The sequence below is a fragment of the Astatotilapia calliptera genome, chromosome 2, assembly GCF_964374335.1.
Source record: "Astatotilapia calliptera chromosome 2, fAstCal68.1, whole genome shotgun sequence".
NCBI classification, from domain to species: Eukaryota; Metazoa; Chordata; class Actinopteri; order Cichliformes; family Cichlidae; genus Astatotilapia; species Astatotilapia calliptera.
Window position 1 is genome coordinate 19,567,344 of NC_137423.1, and position 24,902 is coordinate 19,592,245.

Consider the following 24,902-nt stretch of genomic DNA (forward strand, 5'->3'; position numbering starts at 1 on the left):
TAAAGATATGACAATTGATTCCGATGAGTTAAATTTGGTGCATAGAACTGATCCTATGAAGAATCGCTCTGACACTGTTTAATATTTAATTTAGCCCTCTATTGTATCTCTAATTGAATGGAAAACTTATAACTTAAGAGACTGCTCGAGGATTCTGACTTAGGTTAAAACTACTCCCAACCTCCCACACATATGTTACATTTGCTTTTAATCATACAGCTTTATTTTTTAACTACATTTATTTACAGAGCTACTCTCTGAGGAGACAACAAGAATTGAGTTTAAGTCACAAGAGCTTCACCACTGAGGTCTGGTGACAATTTTAAATATAGTACTGTTAGAGCAGAACAAAGCTCCACAGCTTCTTTGCTGTAGTTGTACGTCTTTGCTTGACAATAAAACTTTAAGTACAACTTTGAGAGTGCACTTGCTGTGTAGATGGCTGATTTGGTATCCAGATCTTAAGAGTCAGAGTGAGTTTTGGGTGAAATAATATCCTTAAACACAGAATGTCACAGGAACATTAGAAGACCCAGTTGTCCCTTATATAATCTTGGGCTGGCACACTGGATTCTTCTTTATAATACTGTCAACAAGATCAAAAGCTCAGTAGAGTAGAAATACATGCAAAACTACTATCTGTAATCAAGACAAAAGATTGTTAACTCTACTTACTCTTCTTTTGTTGAAGGATTTTTATAATCCATTAAAGATAGTTTGATAGCAAAAGAATCACCAATAAAAAAGATTTTAAAAAAGAGCATATGCAAAACTCAAACAAACTCTACACTTACAGAGTAGTGAAAGCAGAGCCAGTAGCCTCTTATCTAGAAATCAGAAATCAGAAAGGGTTTTATTGCCAAATGTTGAGCAGGTTTACAACATTAGGAAATTGCTGCGGTACTTAGTGCAAACATACTGTCATATAATGCTTAAATAGACATAAAAATAAGAATTAAAAGTGCTAAGTAGATTGATATATACAGTGGGGCAAAAAAGTATTTAGTCAGCCACCGATTGTGCAAGTTCCCCCACCTAAAATGATGACAGAGGTCAGTAATTTGCACCAGAGGTACACTTCAACTGTGAGAGACAGAATGTGAAAAAAAAAAATCCATGAATCCACATGGTAGGATTTGTAAAGAATTTATTTGTAAATCAGGGTGGAAAATAAGTATTTGGTCAATAACAAAAATACAACTCAATACTTTGTAACATAACCTTTGTTGGCAATAACAGAGGTCAAACGTTTACTATAGGTCTTTACCAGGTTTGCACACACAGTAGCTGGTATTTTGGCCCATTCCTCCATGCAGATCTTCTCGAGAGCAGTGATGTTTTGGGGCTGTCGCCGAGCAACACGGACTTTCAACTCCCGCCACAGATTTTCTATGGGGTTGAGGTCTGGAGACTGGCTAGGCCACTCCAGGACTTTCAAATGCTTCTTACGGAGCCACTCCTTTGTTGCCCGGGCGGTGTGTTTTGGGTCATTGTCATGTTGGAAGACCCAGCCTCGTTTCATCTTCAAAGTTCTCACTGATGGAAGGAGGTTTTGGCTCAAAATCTCATGATACATGGCCCCATTCATTCTGTCCTTAACACGGATCAGTCGTCCTGTCCCCTTGGCAGAAAAACAGCCCCATAGCATGATGTTTCCACCCCCATGCTTCACAGTAGGTATGGTGCTCTTGGGATGCAACTCAGTATTCTTCTTCCTCCAAACACGACGAGTTGAGTTTATACCAAAAAGTTCTACTTTGGTTTCATCTGACCACATGACATTCTCCCAATCCTCTGCTGTATCATCCATGTGCTCTCTGGCAAACTTCAGACGGGCCTGGACATGCACTGGCTTCAGCAGCGGAACACGTCTTGCACTGCGGGATTTGATTCCCTGCCGTTGTAGTGTGTTACTGATGGTGACCTTTGTTACTTTGGTCCCAGCTCTCTGCAGGTCATTCACCAGGTCCCCCCGTGTGGTTCTGGGATCTTTGCTCACCGTTCTCATGATCATTTTGACCCCACGGGATGAGATCTTGCGTGGAGCCCCAGATCGTGGGAGATTATCAGTGGTCTTGTATGTCTTCCATTTTCTGGTGATTGCTCCCACAGTTGATTTTTTCACACCAAGCTGCTTGCCTATTGTAGATTCACTCTTCCCAGTCTGGTGCAGGTCTACAATACTTTTCCTGGTGTCCTTCGAAAGCTCTTTGGTCTTGGCCATGGCGGAGTTTGGAGTCTGACTGTTTGAGGCTGTGGACAGGTGTCTTTTATACTGATGATGAGTTCGAACAGGTGCCATTCATACAGGTAACGAGTGGGGGACAGAAAAGCTTCTTACAGAAGACGTTACAGGTCTGTGAGAGCCAGAGATTTTCCTTGTTTGAGGTGACCAAATACTTATTTTCCACCCTAATTTACGAATAAATTCTTTACAAATCCTACCATGTGAATTCATGGGATTTTTTTTTCACATTCTGTCTCTCACAGTTGAAGTGTACCTCTGGTGCAAATTACTGACCTCTGTCATCATTTTAAGTGGGGGAACTTGCACAATCGGTGGCTGACTAAATACTTTTTTGCCCCACTGTACATGAGTGCAGGTGGTGATCAGTGCCAAACATGGAATGATGCAGTCAACACAGCGTAGGGTCATGTGTTAGTGGTGGGAACAGTCATATGGTTATTGTTCATGAGTCCAACAGCAGAGGGGAAGAAACTGTTCTTATGGCGAGAGGTTCTGGTGCGAATAGACCGGAGCCTCCTGCCTGAGGGGTGCAGGTCAAACAGACTGAGTCCAGGGTGAGAAGGGTCAGCTGTGATCCGAGCTGCACACCCCAGTGTCCTGGAGGTGTACAGGTCCTGCAGAGATGGGAGTCTGCAGCCAATCACCTTCTCAGCAGAGCGCACAACACGCTGCAGTCTTTGTTTGTCCCTGATAGTGGCTCCAGCGTACCACACAGTGATGGAGGAGGTGAGGATGGACTCAATGATTGCAGTGTAGAATTGCATCATCGTCCATGTTGGCAGGTTGAATTTCTTCAGCTGCCTCAGGAAGTACATCCTCTGCTGGGCTTTCTTTATGACGGAGGTGATGGTGGGCTCCCACTTCAGGTCTTGGGTGATGGTGGTACCCAGGAAGCGGAATGAGTCCACAGTGGTGATGAGGGTGTCAGACAGGATGATGGGGGGCAGTGGGGCTGTGTGCTTCCTGAAGTCCACAATAATCTCCACTGTCTTCTGGGCATTCAGCACCAGATCTAGGATGCTAGTCTCACATTAAAGAACAGAGGGCTATTCATAAAAACGGGAAACAAGGTGCTGCTTAACAAGCTAACAGGACACATGATAAATAGCAGACACTACAGATTCCAGTGGGATCAGAGTCAAGCGGAGGCAAGACTACTTCCAGAGACATCCAAGTGTGGCAGAAACTTTATGACAAAAATCTTTGAAAAGCAGACAGAGTAATCACTTTCTATTTGATAGGTTTACATTGGTGTCTACTTTTTGATTTCCAAGTACTGCTTGCTTTGCTTGCTCTGATGGAACACCATTGCTATATACATATATATTGTATCAACTCAACACCATTCTCCTTGTCTTCTAAACCATCAATAAATAACTTGAAATAGCCCATCCTGATCATGTGAATGATAAACTGTGATCCCAAATATTATCTAGATATATGATGTCTAGTCTGTATTTTGAGCCGTACTGTCTTTTGATGTTCAAATGTTAATCACTGACAGAACACTGATATGGTTAGCTGAGATTGTGTGTTAATAGACAAATCTATTGTTTGAATCAGACAAATTTATTGTTTGAATCAACTTTTGTTGATTAAAATCATGTTGCATTGAAAAATTTGGAAGCTCAAGAACAACCTAATGTTAAGTCGTGGTTTATAAGCCTTCAGCATGAAGGCTGATACCAGAACTGATGAAAACATTTTATTCACATCAGGAATTTGGAGTTAAAATCTAAGTTATACCCCCTCAAATACATGCCCTACTCAATAGTGTTCTTCCAAGAGCCTTATAGGACTCCTCCCTACTTCTTGATCTGGCACATGTAAAAAAGAAAATCTTTGGTTTGCAAACCAAGTTACTCCTCCTTACCCCTTTTTCTTTTTGCATTTCCAATTACTGTTTCCCTCATAGTATTTTTGTAGTGCTTAATAAGAATATGAGGCCCATTTAATACCTTTCTAGACACGTCTGCTCCAAACACAGCATCAAGCAACAAGGCACAAAACATTTAACAGCATATGCAGCACAGTACACCCTGTTACAAGCAGCACATTTGTGCAAACCAGGAAGTTAAAACCCTATTTGAAAACGCATGCATGCTAACTCCATGGGGCCACTGAGAATGGAAAAGGGCGGGGTGTGATTGCTTCAGACAGTAATAAGTGTTCACGCACTGTATTGAACACCATTTCCTTGGTATGTGGTCATCTCATCTCTATCTATCTGGGCTAATTTTTAAAATGAGCTAATTTAGCAGGAAAGGACACAATGGTGCTCATGGTGTTTTTTTGTATACCGGTACTGTATTATTAGAGTTGTTTCCATGAGGCTGTTTCAGAACCAGGTGAGATTATGGTTTTGCAGATAACCAGAAAAGAGCCCTAGCTTTCTATGATGTTTTTAATTACGTAATGATTATTGTTTATTTACATTGTCTGCATACAATGACATTAAAAACAAAGCAGGACAATGTGAAGGAGACAAAAAAGGAAATTAAAATGTAAGTAAATTCAGTCACGATATGACTTGAGTGCACAGGTGCCTCTTTGTATGTATGTGCATGTGTGTGTGTTTTTTGTATTTGCAGGTGGCTAATTAGCACTCTCACTGCTTTCCTCTCTTCTGTTCGTTAAGTTTTTTTTTTCTCTTGCTTTTTAGTCCCGTCTCATTAAGGCTGTTCAGACTGTTTGAGGCAGGAAAACGTGAGCTGAGAATTGTTGATGTTAATCTTCCTGAGTCATTATGTAGACTGAGCTTTCCCTTTAAATTTGGCTTTTACATTAATCACCTGTGTGTCTCTATTTTAGCAAGACCTATGGAATACTCAAATATATACAGGGTGTATAATCTTCAATAAACAGCTTAAACCAACCCTTAAACCCTCCCTTGTGTGTCTCGCTCTGTGTGTATAAGCTTGCAGCTGTTTATCAGTAACTCTGTGTGGGATTGTGTGAGTAAGGATGTGATTACCAGAGCTGCTAACAGTCTATAACAGTATTTGGTAGCAAAGGTTGTTAACTAAACACCTGTTTACAGGTTTAAAGCCTATTAGTAAATCCTTCCATCACACATTGTAAAACACACCCATTCATAATTAGCCAGGAGCAGCTGGGAGACTTTATTGGCGCTCAGCAGGATCTTCACATGAAAGCTTCCTGATCATTACAACTAGCTTCATTAAACAAGTTACTGTGCACAGTGATGGGTAAGGTAAATGGCCTTACCCATTTATTTAACAATATATCTGTCAGTTCTTGGCAATGTTTTTTTGTAAGTGTATTTGTGTGTTTTAATGTTTGCATTCAAAGTTCCAGAAGCTGTGTTTGATCACTTGTGCAGTTTGAACACTGACCCAGTCGATATATTCAGATTAGAAAATGGGCTCTAATCACCCTTATCGAGAGAGTGGTGAGTAAATGCTGCATTGTTGTCACTTTTAATGCAAGGCTGAGCTTTAATTATGGGATGGATTAGCGTGCAGTGCTAATAAGCAGGTGTCTACAGCTGTAATGAGTTAATTGCAGTTTTGGATTATTCACACTATTCACCTTTACACTTGTTTATAAGTAGTAAATCTCTTATAGTTCTCTGTATGAATAAATGCAAATAGAGAAGTTCCAAGAACTGTATCAGTTAGAGTACACAGTTATTTCTGTATCATTCTTTATTATTGGAACGTGCTCCAAAAGTGTTCAAGGTGACATTCAGTTTCAGTTTTACTTACTTCAGTATATGGTGCCAAATTATAACAAGAGCCTCCGGTGCTTTAAACTGTAAACATCTACAGTAACAGAGAGAAAACATCAAGAATCAGATTATCCCGTGTGAGTAAGCACTTGATGACAATGGGAAGGAAAAACTCCCCCCAGGTAGCTCAGGTAGGGGCAGCCATCTGCTGTGACTGGTTGGGGGTGAAGAAGACTGTGTTCAGGTTCTTCATGTGCTTCACATGTTCACATCAATGATCAGGACATTCCTTTAACAGCTCTGGTTTTGCCAGAGGTTTCTTCCTGTTGAAAGGGAGGTTTTCCTTCCCACTTCTGCCAAGTGCTTGCTCACAGGAGGTTTTATTGTAGGGTTGTTACCATACAATATAAAGTGCCTTGGAGGGACTGTTGCTGGAATTTGTCTATATATAACTGAATCGGATTAGATAGAACTAAACTGAACTGAGTTGAATTAAATTAGTTATAAAAGTCCTACAACTTTTCTAAACGAAAAAAGTGGGTCAAATGTTATTTTTTGAGAAATGATAACTGCATGTCTTTATAATACTGAGAGGATTGCATGGCCTCTGCGCCCTGTCCCCATTCCTGAAATGACTGGATATAAAAATAGACATAGTTACGGTGATGTCATTAGTTGGTTTGGGAAATCCAGTTTTCACTTATTTTTCACTTTAAATCATGACATTTAGATTTTTGGGAGGTCAAAAGAAGTTTTTGAAGACTTTTCTTGTCTGTATGAGACAGATGTTATAGTTTCTTTGACTGTTGTGCTAATGTTCAATGATGTTAGAGGGCACAGTGAAGAGAAGACCAAGCTGAACGGCTTGAGGCGTGTAAACCTTTTTCTGCCGGGCCACACTCATTCCCGGAAATTTGCTGAGACATCCAGTCTTTTTAATTTAACTTGTTAAAATTGACTCGATGTTAAAATACCCTTATACAAGTCAAACAGATGAATGATCACCTAAATGTTTAAATCTGACACGGAAGGACAGAGATCTTCAGCTGGCATGTTCTTAATTCGTAGTGCTCCCTAAGAACGTCCATATGTATGTTAGACTGTATTTATAAACTCCCTTTTTTCTCTTCTTTCTGGAGGTGCGGCAAATTGCACAGACTGTGACTTTAAAGGATTGACTCAGTTAAGCTCTTCAGTTGTTGACACTTGGGCCATAATTAACTCACACTGCCAGGTAACCATGCTCTGTGTTTCTATGTGTGCATTTGGATTTATCTCCACGACACTAAGCCTTTAGTTCAAAGTGTCAAGTGAAATCTTATTTAGATGTAATATTTTCTTATAAAGTTTAATGAGCAGATAGAGTCTACATTTAAAAATAAATAAACCGGGGGGAGTTCAGTTGAATGTGAAATGCTTCCTACAACAAAATCTTTACAGGCAATAAGCCAGTTAAGTGTGATAGTGCATCAGCACCAGAGTCACTTAAAGGCAGCAGCACTTAAGGGCATAATTCACTTCAGCACAGCATTGCCAGTTTTCAGCAAACAGTAGCAATGACTCGCCAAGTGCTCTTTTTACTTTCTCTAAAGGTTTGAATTCAATTATAGTCTTTTATTTATTTGAAAGTGTGCAGTGGAACAGCATGTAGTATGTATGTATGTGCACAGTGTCGTCAAGTTTGAGTCAGACTGACAGAACCAGATTTAAAATGCATTTAAATGTAGTTTCTAATGATAACAGTTATCTCCTGTTGATATGATGTAAATGTTTGTAAAATGATACCAAAAAGAAAAAAATGAGCAGTGCATCAGAATAGACCAGAGGTTCTCACAGTACAGATTTAAGGGCCTACTAAAAATTCACAAGTCAAACCTTTTCATGCAGTTTGTCAGGTATCTGTTCAGAGATGCTGGTTTTTGGGGGGGTTTGGTCATTGTCATTGGTCTAAAGTTCTTCCAACCTTTAATCAGTCAACCTTGACACTAGCTGTTTTGTGGTGAAATCAAAGAGAAGTGCTGCCCTGGTCTCTCTCTGTGCTCTATATAATAACAGTGCATACTTGCCTTGTTGCACTTGTGGGCAGCAATCAATTCAACTTAATTCAGTTTTATTTATATAATGTCAAATCAAAGTCACCTCGCTGTGCTTTATATTGTACAGTACTGACCCCACAATGTCAGAAGGAAACCCCATAAATGGCACAGAGGACTGTCACTGTCACTCGTCAGCACTTTAAGAAGCCTGAGAACAGACACTTTCGCAATGATTCCAGCCAACCAACCCAAGCATAATTGTATTAAAGTTATTATTTATCATGTGGTGCCATAGCCCTTCTGCTGACATGACAGGGAGCCAAAACTAAATCTCAGATATTTTTTACTTAACGTTACTTAATTTGTCAAGTTGTATTTAAGCCCAGATGTTTGTTCAACCCATCTAATTAAAAGTTCATATTTCAGTTGCACCGTAATTGTTTTATTATAATTTTTTTTATATCAACAGCACCACTATCATGGCAGTAATTAGAAATTGTAATAAACTTAATTGGAGGTTTACTTGTTGTGGCAGGAATTAGTCTGGAAAGGAAACAGACTTAGTGAGTAATTAATGATTATTTAACCACTACAGATGCAACTATTTCTGCCAAAGAACAATATCCACTAACTGTCAGGTCTGGTAATGCAGCTGTAATATCCTCTGTGTTAGATACTTTGTGGGGCTGGACAGCCAGGCTTCTTTTACGTTAGTTCGCTCAGCAAAACCTAAAATCCCAGTCAGAGATAATGGGCATTGTGACAGTTTAGCAACTTTCTTTGTTAAACTGGCTTTTTCCTTTAGGTTTGGTTTGTTTCACGTGTCATATGATAGTGATGGGAGGTCCAGCTGTTTTCAAAGATTCAGCTCTTTTGGCTCAGCTTCCATAGAAGAGTCTGCTCTAAGAGCCATTTGATTTTAGCCTAATTTAGCAAAATGTAATAGTATGTGTGTTGGGAAGCAAATTTGGATTCAGTGTTTTCATAACAGACATGTTAAGACAGAAACTGTTACTGTTGCTGTCTTAATAAAATAAAATAAAATGAAAATCAACTCAATTATCTTTATTCATTTACTACTACTGTGGAGAACATACATGTGGTTTAAGGCCTGGACAAAGGATTGAAATCGTTTGTCCTCAAACTCTGCAGGTGCAGGTGGTGATTGGTTCTTAGATGTCTGCAGGTTTGTTTTTGACACTGCTCTAAAGGACATTGTCTTTTTTACAAATTCAGCTCCAGCTTTGCATTTCAATATCTTATCATGTTGAAATGCAGCCAGTTCAATTTCTTCATTTTCTCCCAATGTACCTGCATTTAAATCTGGAGGGTCATCTTTCTGTCACTCCGTCAAGCTTGTCTCCATCACTACACAGGCTGTGTCATTGCCATCCTTCCTACTTTGACATTATGATATGATTCTTTTCTGTTTTTACATCAGATTGGCCGCATGGTGTCTCCATCAAAATAAAGTCCTGCCCCTGCCTTCATGGATTCCCAGCAGAGCTGAACAGCATGAGCTGAAGATTCATCTCTCCCTGACAGAAGTCTTCTTGTTCATTACAAAGAATCAGTTCTTAGAGCTGTCTCATTCGCAAATGACACAAAAAAACTCTGACTTCAAGCTTGATATAGTTCTTTAAGCCATTAATCTTAGTACCCTTAGTTGCTAGATATTGGCTTCATGTATTTGCAGAAGTATCTCCAACACAAACTGTAAAAGCTGCATACAGGGAACCACTCACTGCTGTTTATCCTGCAGGATCTCACAGGGAAAGAAGGGAAAATAAGGGAACCACAGACAATAATGCTTTGATTTATCCAGAATATATTTTGTTCAGATATTGTTTTCATCACAGTGGGATTGTGCTGGTTTCAGTGGGAAAAGTATGCAGGTCATCTAAATAAAAAGTTGTCCGTTCATGAAGTGTGTCAGTATTTTATAATTATGTCATGTTTCTGTATCATCTGTCTCCTGTTAGAGCCTCTTACCCAAACATCAGCCTGTTTAATGCTCTAACATCTACAACATCTTAAGTAAATTATATTTCACTGTTTTCTCATTAATAAAAGAATATTTACTGCATCAGTTTGTCTTCCATTGTATCTGAAACATACAAGGATCAAATCTTTTACTTTATTTTTGGGATATTGCCCTTAAATATAACTCAAGCTTTCACACAGTGCTCATTGTATATTAATATGTGTGTGTTAGACGGTCACACAGGTATAAATGATATGAAAAAGAAATACATACTTCGTGAAATTTAACTCAGTTGTCAAACTTTTTTTTAAATGGTGTATATATAGTAAAATATCAATAATGTAAATCCTGTTACATTTGTACCATCAAAATGAAATGAGACTCGTTTCTAGAGCTACACTAGCAAACTAGTTTATTAGCTAAACATAGCATCATTGTTGGCTAGGTAATAGAAACGTTGTAGGCTAGACCGTCCAATTTAAAAGCCTTGCACTTCTGGTCTTTGGACACAGCCAGTGAGTGAGCACTGTGTTTCTTACTCGCTAATTATTTTCAGAGTGTGTGGTTTGGATGAAGCAAGATTACACTATGAAATAAGACGTTATCTACAAGTTTTTAATTGCACTGGTCATGCAGATAAGCTACACATAAACACCGCTGTGCGTTGTAATGGGAACAGGAAGTGATACCCTAATGCAGAGCGAGAGCGCCACCAAATGGAGCCACAGAAGTTAAGAATTAGGCTTCCAGCTCGCATTTCCAAATGTCAGACTTACTCATATAAAAAACATCCAAGTATGATGTTGTCATGATCACGCGAAATTTATGAGAATGTGTTTGAAGGTGATGTTTTTCCTTCTCTCAACGGACTCCCAGGCCATGTGTTATTGGCGCTGTGACCTCAGCTCCTTGTTGCTTCTTCCAACCAGGAAAGCACAACAATCTTACTCCACTCCAGTCGTATGTTTGGCTTTTACAATACAGCAGGTGACCATCATGATGGTTTTCTAACGTCCACAGTTTGACTTTAAACCCAAAGTCTACCTCCGTATGTTATCTGCTCAGACTTGCATGAACAACAGTTCTATACTGCATTGCGTTGGTGACATCACAATCCTGAGCTTTATAGTTTACTTGCCTAAAATCTCCTTTTGTGTGTTTCTCCTTATTCTTTGTTGCAGATTTGTATCTCATTTAGTACATCAACTAAATTTACTTCTGTCGGCTATTAAATCAAATTATCCTTTATCATGAATTCAGCAATTGTGGAGAAGCTAACCAGCCATTTTCACAACATTGCCAATTCTCTGAGCCACACTGCTCAAAACATTTTCCAAGAAGTTTTATCAAAATTAGGTTCTTCAAAAGGCGTTTAAAAAGTGCTGCTTTATCTTTTACAAAGTGAAGCTTCAGTAATGATGAAATGTCATCATCTTCCAGCAGGTAAATAACAGTTTCAGGAAAACAGACAGCAGGTACTGATATGGCCACCAGCCTTTATTTTTAGCCTCAGACTTATGAGCATTATTAAAAGGAAAAGTGGTGAAAGGCTATGTGCTGCACTTCTAATGAAATGGCTTAATGTCCCGCTGCAGCCACAAAAGAAAAGAAAAACTTTTGTCCTTCGTTCCCCTTATGATGTCAGACTTTCCGACAGATCCTGCACCGGGTCGGCTGATTCTGCCTTCATTAGTTTGATTGCATAAGACTGAGTCACACATACACAGTCCTTGCAAATATTCAATCTCTATGAATATGAAACATCTTCTCCCCACTAAACTGCCCTCTCTTAGTGTTTATATTTTTTCCAAATTGCTATCTTTGCTATTTTAAGATTTCACTTGATAGCTTATGCAATGTGCAGGCTCAATTGTCCTCAATGATTCTGTTTTGGGGGGGGGGGCTTGGGCTCTTATCATCAGGAGAAGCACTTGTGTCTGTGGGGGCATGTGCATGTGTGTGTGGTGTGAAATATTGCATGAATATGAAAATTGCTCCCATAAATAGGCTTTACTTTAAGTTCTGAGAAACTTTAATTTCAACCCCCCCGTGGCATATGAATCTCATCTCCACATCTCCTCGGAGGATTCTCTCAGCGACGCTTGCTCTCAGTTGCTTTCCCTATTTTTTGTTTTTCTGTCGCTGTTTCTTTTCTCTCTTCATCCATCTTGTCTGTTACCCGACCTTTTCGCTTCTCCTTTCTAAGTTTTGCTGTCACATTCATATCTCCGAAACTCTATCGCTTTCTTTTTGCTGTCATGAATGAGTTGCACAGAGGTCACACAAGTACAATAGCGATGCTCCGGCCACAAATGCCAAATGGGAGAAAGTTGGAAATCAATCCACTTTCACCTTTTAAACAGCCAGTGGACGATGGACTGTCTGGGCCTTCGTGCGCAGTCATTGGTGTGCTTCATGTTTGCTTTGGAGAGTCAAGTCAGTGTGTAAGATTGTCAGTGATTGCCAATATCACAACTTAAATCTGCTTGTCTTACATGGAGGTAGGACAGACAACTCAGTGACAGAGGGAGAGGGGGTAGGCTGGAGGATGAGAGGGTTAAGAGACTTCACACTGAAGAGACAGCTGAAAAAGAAAATGAGGCTGAGCAATGGAGGGAAAAAATTGGCTCCCCGAGCTTCAGATGAGCACATCCACTGAACAAATATTTGACTGGGCAAAGTTCAGAGCTGACTCTGGAGTTTTTGATCGTAGAAAGAAAGTTTTCAGCAGACAAAAGAAAAGAAAAAAGAAATGAAGGAACAAGAATATTCAGAGAACTCCGAAGCAAATGGATAAAAATGGATTGAACTGAATCTAAAGGTATTATCTGTTGGGACAATATTACATGTAAGAAAATTCAATAACAATCTTGCAAAGATATTACCTTTGAAGATTCCATTTAGCTAACATTAAATTAAAATACACATGACAGCAATAATGTGGAAGAGTGGTGTGCAGATGTCCCAAGACCTTAACATTTAGATGAAGACAGAATTATAAGCTATACGAGGTGTTAAACAGTGCAAGGCAGTTTAACACAGCTTACACCCTTATTTGAAAAGGTCAGTTTTCAGGACCCTGGCTATTGTTGTCATTATGAAAATTTCTTTTTTGTGTGTGAATAGAAATAACTGATCCTTTCTAAAGAAAACGGACATGCTGGTTGAAACAAACAGTGATGACATGGACTTTGTGTCAGGGAAGGGTTGCCCCAGTATAGAATCCACATGACCTGGTGGATACATGTATACAATGTATAAGACACAGAGAAGATCGAGTAAATGACAGAGACATTACCTTTGAAATCTACTGACCTCAGCAGCATTTCAATTTAAGTTGACTGGCTGAGGGGAGAAGAAGATTGAAAAAGCAGTGGCTCACCTCCGAATGCACACCATCACTCTATTCATACAGGAGATCAGAGCTGCAATAGCTGAGAAGAAATACTGGTGCTATCATGATCTCTCTCTCTCATGACTGTGTGTACATTTGGTTGGGAAAAGTCTTTAACAATATTTTTTGTCTGTATTTCGATTTTCTGTAGCTTTCTATATCTCCCTCTACAGGAAACCCCAGGGTTTACTCTGCATCTTTTTACCTCCTCTGCTTTCAGCCTGTTCTTTTTCTTATTCCCCTTCCTCTCTCTTGATTTGCTGTCGCTCTTCTCTCCTGTCTCGATCTGTCTCCTTCTGTCTGCTGCTAAGAAGTTTCTTTCTTTTAGAACTGTTATTGCTGTTATTGGAAAAAATCACATCTCACGAGGTGACACATTTGCGCCTTGACTTTTTCCTTTCAAACACACATAACACACAGACTAACCCTGTAACAATGCTGTGAATGTGCATTAAGGTATAATTTACCAAGATTTTCAAAGAATGGTCATTTTTTGTGGCCATTAGAGCACTTCATGTCATATTTATCTTTGGATTAAAACCCCCTGTTGTTTTAATCCAATGAATTCAGCTGTGACATGGGTCTTACATGGATTTCTTATTCTACACTTCTACTGTCATCAGGTCTCGGTGAAGGACTGTGGTTTCAAATTTGATCAAAAACAAAAATTGAACATGTACTTAAGTATTCACAGCCTTCACTCAAAACTTTGCTGAAGCAGTTTTAGCAGCAATTACAGCCTCAAGTCTGAGTATTCAATTAAGTTTCTCCTTTGCAAAGCATCTCAAGCTCCATCAGATTGGGTCTGGATCATTGGTGCATAGACGTTTTTAGATCTCTCCAGAGATGTTCAATTGGGTTCAAGTCTGGGCTCTGGCTGGGCCATTGTAAGACATTCACAGTGGTCCCAAAGCCACTACTTTGTCTTTGTCCTTTTGGAAGATAAACCTTTGCCCTACTCTCGAGGTCGAGAGCAGGTTATCATCAGGGAGATATCTGTACATTGCTGCATTCATCTTTCCCTCGTCCCTGACTAGTCTCCAAGCTCCTGCTCCTGAAAAACATCCCCAAAGCTCGAATCTGCCACCACCATGCTTCACTGTATAGGGATGGTATTGGCCAGGTGATGAACAGCGCCTGGTATCCTACAGACGTGACCCTTGGCATTCAGGTGAAAGGGTTTAATCATTTCTTCATCAGAGAATTTTTCTTTTTATAATCAAAGTCCTTTAGCTACCAAACTGCAGGTGAGCTGTGTATAGGAATTTCTTTCACTTATGTATTAATCACATTATTTTATTGTATGATGCCTTGGTGCCACTGGATTTTAACATGTTCACACTCATACAGTAAGACAAATGGTGGGGTGTAGTAAGGAAGTTGGAGGAAGCAGACAACTCCACAGGAAGAATCTTTTGTCTCTTCGAGGACTCTGGGAGGTAGCAAGGTATGGTGTTATTTTTGTGCCACTGTTCTGAGCGCACGTAAAAAAAATTTGAGCGCACGTAAAAAAAAATTGCAGGTGCAAGTGTTGCATTTTGAGGAGAAATTTATTTTGAGCGAAGAAAAGCTAAATTTGAGTGAAAAAAATCCATTGCTGCATGCAAAAAATGTATTTCAGTGTTTGCTATCCACACACACACACACAATAGCAGCCCCTGTCGCTCAGTTTTTGCATTTGCGCTCGCTCGCAATGTGTTTTGCAATAAATATTTCTGTCCTGTATCACCACATATCTTGTCTGTTTCCTTTTCTCTGTTGTGAAGTTAAGCAAGACTTTTTTTGTCTCGCTGGCCTTTTAGTTTCGTTGGTAAATGCTTTGTGGTCTTCACATTACTTACTTGGTACTAAGTCACACAAAATGTTTACCTTGCAACTAGTAACTGTCTCAAACACACTCACAAACAATTAATGCAAATCTTAATTATTACATATATCAAAGTGCATTAAAATATTTACACTTTCTAAACAATACTGAGTCAGTAAAATATCAGTGTAAGTGAACTACACACATGCATTAATTATGCACTAATCGTTTACTAATATTTGGTAGTGTATTATGAAGTGTTACCAGAATATCTTTCAGATGAGAGATGGAGAGCATTGGTTTCAGCAGTGAGACCAATTGTATTGACAGCACGACTGTTTTTTTATTTTCATGGGTTGAGAACTCAGAATGTATTGCATCTCTGCTGGCTCTCCACAAGACAGAGACATTGGTATGTTTTAACAAGGAGTGGTCCAAGGGTGAGTCACTGCATTATAAATTTTAAGTTTGAGTCCTTCATTGGAAAGGCCTATGCGCTTGTGCCTTAAACAATTTATATCCCTGGAGCTGTTGCTGAGGGGAGGAGTACAGGTTGTATAAGCTGAAGATGTATGGAAAGTGCAGCCTGCTGATAGAAATATGGCTACCACTGTCCCTGCTCCATTAGCAATGCCCTTCAGCAAGCTTTAATAATAAGAAGAGCTATGAATCAACACCATGCACTTTGGCTCTGAACACATGTGTCGAAATCTCTGAGGTCATGACTGGGTCAGTCACATAGATGTGGTTGTGTGTCATTGTCGTTAAGATGGTCTCCAGTCAAATGAAAAATGCACTGGATGCTACATAAGAGAGAAACGTCAGCTTATGTTCAGACTTCGTACTCATTTTTGTTGTTGCTTGAAGTTTTTAAAACCTTTTTGACATGTGTGCCTGGTTGCTGACAGGCAACAATGACCCAGTGAGTAGACTCAGCATTGAAAAAGAAAAGAAGAACAATACTTTTACTAAGCAAACTCGAATGTACATGTTTATATTGAGATGAAAATACAGTCTCAATAGTTCAGTTTTTTACAAAAAAGAAAGAAATTAAGTGATTTATTTGGAATCTTTGGTTTGCTTCCTTGTAAGGCCAACACTAGGTTAAGTGGATATAGACATAACTAAATGACTTTTCTAGTCAGAGACATTATGAGGAGAGGAAATGGCACTCAGCAAAGTCATCCATAAAATTTATTCTGTTTATCTCGGTCCAGGTCATGTGATCAGCAGACTAAGCAGAGGTGCCCAGACCTCCCTTTTCTCCACATCCAGTTCTTCATGGGTGATGACCAAGGCACCCGACAGGTATAATCCTTCCATCATGTCCTGGGTTGGTCAAATGGGTAGTGAGACACCAACTGAACCAACTGTGCTATTGTTGTGATGGATGTGAAAGATTAAGGTTCACTCCAGTTTCAGCACTTTGGTGGCAGGTGTGTTTACTCATTATTGTCCCATGTCCATCTCTGCTCATAACAGTAAAGACAAAGGTAATTGTTGTTTTTCTTACCTAACCATATCCATCATGTAAATGATATTGGCAAGCATTTAGTGGTCTGGTAGAGTGGGTCAGTACATGGACAATGTCAGAACTCTAGATTAACACATTAATAACACTGATAACACTAATCCTAACCCAAATACACTTATTACTATCACACTATGCCTTTTTTATTCTTTTTAAAATTTGTTCCCTCAAATCCTGGCAATCAGGAGAAAGTATGTAATTGGGGTAGTAGTTATCAAATCATTAAACCTGAAAAACATAACAATATATTAACATGTTTTGCAAAAAACAAACAAACAAATAACTGTTTCTTGTCTCCAATCTTGGACATTAACACTTGGGATTGGGGTGGGGTCATGTTGACTTAAAGAAGCTATGATGTTAGACATAGAAAAAGTATAACTTGGTTTTTAAACCTTTTAAAAGTAATGTTAAAGATTGACTGTATCAGTTTTGAATGGTAAGTCTTACAATTTCTGGTCCCAGTAATCACTGAAAGCAAAACACTGGACCTCTAAGAGGCATCGCAAAGATGGCTGTCATAAGATTTGCTCCCACTATGGTTTGTTTGAATAAGGCACAAAGAGTCAAACTGTAGTTTTGCAGTTTCAAAAATTAGCAAGACGCTGGAAAAACAATGCATATGCATCATACAGTACAGTATAGCAAGACTACCATCTGAAACAATGAACAATCATAATTCTGCCTGCTACAACTGCTGGACAGGACATGCTAAAAAAGACTATAAAACAGATAACACAGTTATTCTGAACAACAGCTTTTCACATATGCTAAATACATCTGCCATTTGGTCAAATGATAGAAAAGGGTAAAACCTGGAATCAGTGTTGCAATAATGATCCGTAAAAAATACAGTTTCTCAATAAATATCCAGTGATTTCGATTCATTTATTTGTTGGCTTCCACAATGAGCTCATAAGAAATCCTCTTAATATTTAAATTTATAGAATATTAGCAACCCCTTAGTGTTAACACCGCCACATAATCACAAATGTTAGAGAGGACATGAACTCGGTCTGTATAATGATAGGTAGAGTTATGCATTGATGTGGTGCACTTCTTGTAAACACTATATTATAATGCTGATATATTGGCGGGTCAGGGGTGGGGAAATCCGTGAGCTTGTATGTAGTGTGTGCTCGTTCATCTCCGCTGCTTTGATGCCTGACAGGAGCGTCATGTTGTGCTGAGGCAGGTTATTGGCTAGTACTGGGATGGGACCAGTCCTTCCTTGGGTGATCTGTCGTTTATTTATTTTAAATGTCTTGTATTCTCAGGTTAGGTTTAGGTTTATCTAAAATGCTAAGAGGGCATTAGTTATACTCAGGTTATGAATGCAGCTTTGGAAACACAAATTTAAAAGTCATGGTGATAGCATTCATAGTATATTGTATCAGCAATGCACAACTATTTCAGACTTTTGTTGCCCTTTTGCAAAAATGTTTTCATACAAATTCATATATTTATTTTAAAAAGTGTTCATATAGTTATTTTTAGTCCTGAATTCGTTGCATACCTGCGACAGCAAAAGGATCCATCCATGAGTGTCTCAAAAGCTAGTAAGTTACAGTCATGCACATGTTACAATACTGTAAATTTCATTACACGTTCATAACTCTTAATTATTGCAGGCACACCGAAAGGAAATTACACTGTTTACTTTTCTGCCCTTCAGATAGGTAAGCTGCATGCACGAAGACACAGTTTATTAGTTGTGATGAAATCATTTATTCTTAGTATAAATCTCCTCCATCACAACTATGAGGCCACTTTTGATTGCTGTTAATAAAAATCTGTTATTCAAGTCTATTTTCGGGCATGTTTTACGTTGATGTGTGCATATTTTTGCATTTTATTACAGTGACAAATTGATTATCAGTTTAACAATGTAAAACATTTCCAAATAACAAAGTGTATGTATGTAGCAAAAAGAGTATTAGCAGGTCAGGTTCAGAGTGTTCCAGATAACTGGCTTTATTTCGCTTTAATTATTGTCCTTACCCTTAAAAACAATCAAAAACAATATCCAGAAAAACAGTTTTGGTCTTCTCCAAAATACAGAGTTCGTGTAGAGTTAGGGTTAGAACCCATGATGTCGTGTGTGATCTCAGGGGGTTAGTAACATATTTTAGGCCTAAACAGACAAACTCTTTAGTGTTTTCTGAAACTAGAACATAGAGTTAGTCTAAGTAGCTGTTGTTATTACTTCCTTATTTGGGAGGACTATTGTAGGGTTCATTAAGGTCTTATAGAGAAATATATATTTGGTGCTAAATAAAGCTGCGGTGATGACTGATTGTTGAGTCATTATTTCATGCAAATTAATGCTGATACTGATGTTTGTGCTGATTGAAAAATGTGTAGCCCTGGGGCCTACGGTATCTCAACAGATCTTCTCACAGCTACATTAGTTCTCTCTTTCTCCTCTGCTGACTTTTTTTCCACAGACAGCTCAGCCACTTCATGACTTATTGAACATGCAGGTTGGTTTGTTTTCACATTACAACTCTGTCAACTAACACGGCTGAAGTGTCCGCTCATACTTTGATAATAACAAACCCAAAAGCAGTATAGCAGGACAGGCAAGCAAACCACTGATTTCTGCTCAGGTTCACCATTGAAGTTAAAGCTATAGACCACTTTATGTTACTGCTACAGTCACTTCAGTGCTGCAAATATTAATCCCACTATTCTGAATTTCATAAGGCTATAACTGTGCAATTAGCTATTCAGGATTTAGGAAATTAATTGTTTACATGAATTGATTCACCAACAATCATTAAGTCACGGTGTGAAGATCCTCATCCATTTCAACTGCCAAACTGCCAGTCACTACATTTTGTAATTGACTTCAGTGACAGTGAGCTTCTCTCTCTCTACTGTGTGTGTTGGCCCTGCGACTGACCTGTCCACAGTGGCTGTGTTTTTGGGATGATTGTCCTGCTGAAGCATCCACCTTTGTTTCATCTTCATCATCCTGGCAGATGGCTGGAAGAATGTCTCGGTACATTTTCCCATTCATCCTTCCTTCAAGTATATGAAACATGCCAGTGCAGTTACGCTGACAAAGCACCATAATAGTTTAGAAATTATTCTTTATATTTTCAGTAAAAAGCTGCAGTAAAAAATTCTTGATAGAGCTCACTGGCTTTACCCATCACGAGATGTTTCTTGTGTGACACCCTAGTAATAAGACACCTTTTCATAGGCCATCAGTTGGGACTGAACCGACTGATATTAAGTTGCACTAAGTGGCAGGATTGCTTTCTAATTACTGATAGATTTCAGCTGTTATGCATCTCCCTTTTGTCATGTGTTCAATACTTTTTCATTGTGTCCTCTTTCATTACTTTACGTCATTTATGGATAATAATTTATCTGTGCTTTGATTTCTTTGCATGTGTGAGTTGGATGGATTCTCGTCTGATGAGACTTCCATGCCATTACTCCTTTAGAACCAGATTTACTTGGAAAATTGATGTTCAATACTTATTTTAACTGCTGCATGTGTTCATTACATGATGCACACTGCCCATAAGTTTGTTTGTTTTTTTTCCACACACAATCAACACAATACAATTTTATGACCAAAAACGTCAAAATAATTAAAAGTTCTGAGAAGAAGTGATTGTCGAGGTCTTTACATTGATGCTATTGTACATAAAATTGTGGGATTTTATTGATTTTCCAAATTATGTGAATAAATACTTTGGCTTGTGCACCACTGGGTAACACACATTTAAATAGATACCTGGAGCTTGAAGAAGTTAGGCCTGAGACGCATGGCCAAAATGTACATTCACATCATACCAACAACATTGTGAACACAAGTGTTATTTTAGCATTGACAAAATTGCAAATAATCAGGAAAGATTGAATCAAGCAACACTGAGGGGGATTCAGGATCTTAACCCTGCTATTTAAAAAATAAAAGCTCTCTTCAAATTGCCTCAGCGTGGAGCAATGCCCCCTTCTGGTGGAATAAAAGTCTTTAGCTTCAGTAAGAATAAATTTTCTCAAAATGTCTGATGATAGGCTACAAAATCTCTAATCTCCCAAATTGTACGCAGATTGTCCATCCTCCTACATTTCTTCTGTGTGTATATTTGTGAACATGCTTTAACTCAGATCGCACACCTACACAGGCTGCAAGCGTGTGTGATGGTGAGAATGTGATTGCATGTGTGTGCATGCTTTACCAGTTAGAGAACATTTGTGCAGATGGTGTGTTGGTGTTTGGATGGATCTGCCATGCTAAAGCTGCTACTCTTGATAATTACCATAACTCACTGATAAACTGTTAATTATTCATTCAAATACATTTACTAGGGGAAAAAATGTTGATGAAGAAACTGGGTGAAATGATGACAGCGAGATCTTACTGGAAAGTACTTTACTGAGGATCAGCTCCATCAATAACTTTCATTGCCTGTATATCAAAAAGTCATTTTATTCAAAGCTTAAATTACACAGGCGAATGTTTAAATTGTGTTTGTCTGTGTCTTTCTTTTTTTAATTTAGAATATGTAAAACATACATCATTTTCTTTGGGATTGATCAAGTTTTCAAATTCTGATTCTGATTTTAGATTTATTAATTTACTGATGTGCCAAAGTAGTCGCCTGGGCTTCAGAGTTTTCAAAGTGCAAATCATCAGGCTCATGAGTTCAGTAAGTGAGATTCGTATCCACTCATCTGCCTTCATTCCTGCCCAGATTTTTAAGGTCCTAGTTCATATCACTTCCACAAGAACACTGAACATTGAGACTGAATGACTTGGAGAAAGATCATTCTGCCTTGTGGACCTGCCTCTTCCACATCTCCACGTCATCATGTTCACTCATCCATGAGAGTCTCATCCAAGTCGCTACCTGTTTCATCTCTACTAACACTCTGGAGGCTCCTGTCCTACTTCCAACTGGGTGGGACTCCGCTCTGCTTGTTACTTAATTGAAGACAGATTGCCAATAAGCTTATCACTTAAACGCTGCTTATGTTCATTTCCTTTCATGTCTCTATGTTGGAATAATTTGCACATATATACAAGTACTTTGAGAACTTTGGTGTGTAAATCATCATGACTACTCTCTAACCTGCTGTTCCGATCAACACGTTCCTGTTTATCACCCCCCCCCCCCCCCCCCCGCTCTAATCAGTTTGACAGTCCTGATGATCTCACTTTTTTCTGATGTTGCACTTGTCTGGTTAGAACTGAAATGCATGTGGCTACACTGAATGCTGATGGCACTTTTTAACACACGCATGGACTTTTTGAAATTCAGATCGGTTCTCTAATTCATACAGCATGTTGAGATTCATACAGTTATTTTTATTTACACTGTCATCTGAAAGCCCGAGGCCAGCTTTGCCTCTTTGACTCTCTACAAGGACTGTTAACATTGCGAAAAAGCCAAAGGACCATGATGAAGATCTATGCATTTATTGATGTCGATTTCTCTGTATTAATGTGTTATGCTATCTACCATACCTCAATCTGGATTAAACTTTATGAAATAGTACTAGTACTATTGATAGTACTATCAATAACTAAGAGCATACTGTAGAGGAGACGGAAACTTCACAGTCACTTCATTATTTATCATTCTCTGAGTACAGATTCAATAATGAGCATGCTCATGTTGCTCCTACAGAGAAACCTCAAAATTCAATTATTTTCTTACCATCCTTCCCTCAGGATGTTGCCATACATTAGAGTCAGATATCAATAAATTTTTCTAAAGCAAACGTGACAATAACTATATCATTTACTATCACCATTCATCATTTCTGTCCCACTTAATATCTCTTTAAACAAAAGTATAAGTAGAAGGCAAATGGGAAGGCAGATGTGAATGCCTGGGGAAAAAAAATAAAAAAATAAAATAAAATAAAATAAATAAATATATATATATATATATATATATATATATATATATATATATATATATATCCAGATATCAACACAATTTCGATCCGCTCCTCACGTGTTAACCTCTTCGACATGTCAATGGCTGTGAACCAAGAGAAACTTCCAAACAGCTCATGAAAGAATAAAGTTACGTTGAAACCAAGCAGACCATTGTTTTTCTTGGTAAATGGACTTGTTCTTATATAGTAGTTTTCTTTCTGAGCACTCAAAGTGCTTTATACAACTAATTCATTCACCCAATCACACCCATTCACACAACCACTTTTTTTCTGAACTCTTAAGTGCTAAGTATCTACCATTCATACATATTCACACTCCAACGAATGCATCGGAGAGCAACGTGGGGTTAGTATCTTGCCCAATTTATTGGGCAAGATACTTTGTCATGCAGACTGGAGCAGCCTGGGATTGAACCACCAACCTTCTGGTTAGTAGCTGACCTGCTCTTCCACCTGAACTACAGCCACCCCCTGGTGACGTTACCAATAAGTTTGATGGGAAAGAAAAAAAAAAAAAACAATAAGTTTGATGTGTCACATGGTCCTCTTCCTAGTGAAAATTTTTTATCAACATTCCTTCTGACGATGCTCTCTGTGTTGTGTCCAGTGGGGCTACCAAAATCTATCTCTGCCCTGCCCGTCGGGCTATTGTAGGAAGGAAAAATATATGTCAATGCTTTTGCATTCTTTTTGAAATGTAGCTGGGTAATTATGTCATTGGCATCGGTGAGCCACTGTCAATATGTGACATATTGAAATCGCGTTTTAATTTGCGCTTGTTTTTTGCTTTCACTTTGCAATCGCGCGAACTGTGTATCAGTAACTAATTACTGATTACTTCCCCAAAAAAGTAATCCCGTTACTTTACTGATTACTTATTTTCAAAAGTAATTAATTACTTAGTTACTTAGTTACTTTTTAAAAGCACGATTTGCAACCTGAATAGGTGATAAAGCGATAGATCTTTCAGCTCAATTCTACTTTTTCTGCATAATCCATCATACAAAATGTAATCAAATGGAAAAGTCTCTTTTTTTAACTTGTTTTATCAGTTTTAATCTTTTAACTTTATGCATCAAGCAAAAATTTAATTATATGCAACATTCTCTGACTTGAATAAATTAGTTTAACATTTAAACCTATTTTCTGCACATTCCAGCACATAAAATAAAATATTTTTTGTGTTTACACTCACTCTTTCAAATAGATGCAAGTAAAACACAGCAGAAAATAAATAAAGTCAAAGACTCAGCGGTCCTGTTGCTCTATTTTCACCTGTAAAGCAGGACTGGGGTAGGCGGAGGTTTACCCTGGTGCAGGTGTGCCGCGGTCAGTTAAAGAATACGCGAGTTTCTCTGTGAGTTTCCCATTACGCCATTGCGCACTCGGTGCTTGTTTGGAAGTTTAGGGGTTTTTTTCGCTGTAAAAAGAAGTTTTCTTCCCACGCACGATGGACGCTAATGTTTTTGTCACTTTTTATAGAATCAAACTCAAAGTAAGGTCAGTACTTCCATGCTTTAAACGCTGCACGCTCATACTCTCTCCCACAATCGATATGTGATCCATTGTTGATCTGCACACAGCTGTTGTCACTAACGGCGCACTCGCTTACGTCACTGTCGTGAGACATTCTCGCAAAAAATCACGGTTTTAGTAACGCAGTAACGCAGCGTTCCTACGGGAAAGTAACGGTAATCTAATTACCGTTTTTGCAATAGTAATCCCTTACTTTACTCGTTACTTGAAAAAAGAAATCAGATTACAGTAACGTGTTACAAGTAACGCGTTACTGCCCATCTCTGTTGGTGAGTGGCGATAATTTGCGCACCAATTCCTCTGACATCGTCTTATCAATCGTTAGCTTACTATGCAAACATGACAAGTGAACTCTCCCGCAGCAAGCTTAAACATGTGAGAGGTTGATTGCACAGAGAATCGCTGAGCATTATGTGAGTGCGTGTGTAAAAGCAGCAGGATATATATTTCAGTTCTGCTGAGCCAAATAAGACAGGTCAGGGTGAAGAAGTGACAGCCAAAGAAAAGCTTACCACAAAACGGAAAAGTTATGACAAATCAGACTATAAGGCAAAAAGAAAGTGCAGCTTTATGGTTTCATGGACAAAAGAATTTCTGTGGCTGCAATATGACGAGCTAAATAACCAAGGTTGCACATAAGTGGTCCGCAGGTGCGCATTCGCTGTCAAAATAAAAAACGCGCACAAGATAAGAAGTTGCAACGCGTGTTTGCGTACATAAGATTTTCTGGAGGAGGACAGACATTTG